Raw genomic sequence first — 3,873 nt, 5'->3', positions numbered from 1 at the left:
CTCTAAACATGATTACATCTGATAAGTTGAGCTTAAGTGGACAACAATACCGATAATTGTTATAGGATGCTTATCTTAATGTTAACTAACTGAACAACAAGAGTGTTTTGGCATGACCGTACACTGATATGATTCTCTTACCCTCGAAACTCGCAAAAAGAATGTCTGTATATATTTATTTACTGCTTAACTTTTATTGTTTTTCTTTTAAACAGTTTCGTCGTTTGGTGCATATCAGCACGACATTAGCGGTGATGTCGTTTGATAACACTCAAAGGATTTTAAATTGTTGTCTTTTAATTTCAAAAATACCAAAAAGATTTTAGGCTTGTTTTAATATAAACTTTATAAAAACCAAAAAGATTTTCTTTCTACTTTATTTTCGATCGTACGATGTTGGAGCTCGAGTCTTCGTTACCTGAAACCTGAACGGAAACCGGATTGACTAAATCTTCATAAACGGTCGAAATTTGCAAGTTTTGAAAGTTAAAGACTTAAATTGAAAAAATTATTAAACTTTCAAACTGTCGGACGGTGTTTGACTGTGACATGGTCATTCGTGTGTCATTTACTTATACCATGTTCCAAGCAGTTGTTCTCATTACGCGTTTAGATTTCTTGCATGTGCAGATTCTAAAGGCTAGGAGAACATGGTCGATGACAAGCTTTGGAATGAAGACACGACGAGAAGGCGCTCAAAAGATGAAAATGATCGAGTAGCCGCTGTCCATAATCAACACCACAAGGATCTCACTTCATAAAGTTAAAGTATTTCACGAGCATAACTCAAGGGGGAGCTTATGTTAAGGGGGAGTTTGTCAACACACTTCCTACATGATACGGGTAGTTTGTTGATACACTCTCTGCTTTCAAGACGTGAAGACTTTGAAGATCCTCCGACATTGAAGACTTGAAAGGACATCAGAGTTTTGGTAACTCGAAGACCAAAGACCGTCGAAGTTCGAGACGAGTCTACAACTATAGAAGATAAAGACAAAGCTACAGCCAAGGGGGAGTTTGTTGGTGCACTTGTGTCTGTACTTTGTCTGTATTCGGTCTGTATATAAACGATGTCCTAAGTCTGTAAGTTGACTTAGTCAACCATCCTCCGGATTGACTTGGTCAAACAGTTAGAAAGATAAGTGTCTGTCTCGAAGGATAGCCTCGAAGGATTCTGTTGATCCTTCGAGGTGCTCGAAAGATATGGTTCGACCATTAGTCCTCGAAGGATGATCCTTCGAGGTACATGTTGATCATTCGAGCCTGTTGTCATCGATAGATGATCCTTCGGACCATCTATCGGATCCTTCGGACAGGACCTGCTGTGTATGGGTATATATACTCATGCAGTGTGTTAGTGTTAGATAGATGCACACATAGAGAGTTAGAGAAACTCTGCTGCAAAACACACACACACACACTTTAGAGAGTTTGCAAACAGATTGTAAACATTGTGCTTGTAACTGTAAACCTTCATACGTATTAATACAGTGGTATTAATCGGTGAACTTTGTGTGTTCTTGTGTTTGTTCTTGCTTCATCCCGGTTTGCCTACTAGCTTGGATTCCGCACTCGCTAGTGGGTTAGTATAACAAGGTTTAGGTTGTTCTCGATCCTCCGAGAAAAGGGACCTACATGGTGGGTGGGCGGATTTATCTAGCATACACACATATATACACAAAAAAGATCTAGAAATTAACAAAATATGTAACAAAATAAAGAAGAAATTCAACTTAAAACAAACTTTACTAACCGATTTAGAGGAGAATTTGATGAAATTGATGAAAATGAACCGATTTGGGGGAGAATCCGTGAGAAAGGTGAAGGGTTTGGTGGGAAATGGGGAGAAAGGGTGAGTTTTGTAATGTAGGTTGTGAAACAAACAATGGATTGGTTTCAGTTCCTTGTTCATCAAGTGAAGAATGTTGGAGCGCGATTGAACATGATAGTTTTATTCTTGGTTTATATATATTTGGCAAGAATCTTCGCGTTGTGAACAAGTTCATGGGGGATAAGGAGTGTAAATTTTCAAACAATCCATCATAGATCTCTTAAGAAGCCACCAAAGTTTTTTGAATTGATGATCAACACCTTCCAGCAACTCCATAAGACTGATATGAAAAATAGAGGGCAATTATAAATCATGATTGATTTTACCAAAATATTATACAAAGATACCAAACCAGATTCAGTATAAATATTTTTACATCTTGTTGACTCAATCAATCCCTAACAATGACCTTTATTTTTAGATTCTATTATATACAAACTTAATTGTGTTAAAAAAAATTATCTTGGTCTAATTTTCATTATACAATGCGTGTGATATTCAAAATCAGGAGGAATATGATCGGTAAGATCCGCAATTCACATAAAAAAACCTCAAATCAAAGATATATAGTAAATCGTAGATCCACAAAATCGGCTCAAAATTTGTATAGAAAACGTGCAAAATTTGCAACAGATTTAAGACGAATACAAAATTTAATCCATAAACAGTTACCTGAGATGAGATCGTCCTCCGAAATCCTATAAGCAGTCAACGACGTTTCTTCAACATCCTGCAAGATGAGATCAATTCTCAGTCATGAAAAAATCAAAAGGCAAAAACTGATGACGGACGACTCACAGATGATTTTGCGATATCAGTGGGCTCGATTTCATCAAACACGGACGATACTGCGGCCATCTAGCTAATTGTCTGACGGCAGAATATAACCTAACAAAAGAATAACAACGATAGTAGGCTTTTATAATTGGGTCACCCAACAAAAATTTACAGTTTTTGCCCATTTTTTAATTTTCATTCTACCCCCTCCGTTTATTTCTGTAAGTGTAATCGTTCATATCTTCAAGTTGTAATTTTACATCCAAATATTTTTTGTCACCTAGCTATCGTTTTGTAGGAGAACAAACATAGGTAGGCGAGAATTAACATACATGGGTGGTTGTTTCATAAAAGTCAACTTCGGCTAATTAAGTCATTGTTCGTTCATAATAAATGTGTTCTTGACGTCCTTTGTCCCGGTCCTGTGCACGGCGTCAGGTGTTTTGCACCCTCCTGACTACCACTGGGCATGCCTTGTTATATGGGATTACATTCTAAGGGTCTGTTTTGTTTAGTATGGCGTAATGGAATGGATGGATAATGGAATGGACAAAGTAAAGGAATGGACCATTATCATTCTCTGTCTTGTTTGGGTACCATGTGAATGAAAAGAATCATTACCTTGTGTAGTTTGGTAGCCAAGAAAAGACAAAGTAATAAAATCAGTGGTACGTAGCGGTGGTCGGTGGTGATAGGTGGCAGTGGTAGGTGGCAGTGGTAGCGGTGGTCGGAGGTGATTGGTGGTAGTGGTAGCGGTGGTTGCAGGTGGCGGCAGTGGTGGATGGTGGCGGGGGCAGGGGTGGGTGGCATGGGCGGCCATGGATGCGGGTTACGGTAGGGACGGAAGTGGGTGACAGCGGTGGCGGGTGATGGCGGGGGCAGATGTGGGTGATGGCGACGGTAGTCGTGGTGTCGGCGGTGGTGGTGTCAGCAGTGAGTGATGGACGGTTGACGGGTGGTCCGTTGGACAACCCTTAAATGGTTTAAAAATATTAAAATTCCATGCTTTACTTGGTTATTTGCTTAAACTTAGTAACTACGAGTGTTCGTGTGTTTTGCAGGTAAATCGCTTAATTCGGGTAAATTGGAACGTGTAGGCTACGGTTGGAAACTAAATGGCATCGTGACCTTGTGGTTCAAAGAATTAAAAGGACATCACATGAGGGGACTTGGTAATTGATGGTAGTGATTGATTGGAATTATTGTTTTTATAAACATAATCTATCGCACAAAGAAAGGAAATAACATCACGTGAATCATCCATC

At 39.1% G+C, this 3,873-nt stretch overlaps 1 long non-coding RNA gene across 1 annotated transcript; it reads right to left on the bottom strand.

Annotated features, from left to right (window-relative positions):
* Positions 1-1,628: 1,628 nt before the first annotated feature.
* LOC118485416 lies at positions 1,629-2,714 on the bottom strand. The gene is made up of 4 exons (XR_004876011.1): positions 2,630-2,714; positions 2,504-2,561; positions 1,754-2,111; positions 1,629-1,656 (listed from the first exon to the last, which is right to left on the bottom strand). It is a non-coding gene; the product is annotated as an uncharacterized LOC118485416 (long non-coding RNA).
* Positions 2,715-3,873: the final 1,159 nt, after the last annotated feature.

The sequence above is a fragment of the Helianthus annuus genome, chromosome 13, assembly GCF_002127325.2.
Source record: "Helianthus annuus cultivar XRQ/B chromosome 13, HanXRQr2.0-SUNRISE, whole genome shotgun sequence".
NCBI lineage: Eukaryota > Viridiplantae > Streptophyta > Magnoliopsida > Asterales > Asteraceae > Helianthus > Helianthus annuus.
Note: the sequence above shows the minus strand (reverse complement) of the source record. Positions and strands in the feature narration are given on the sequence as shown.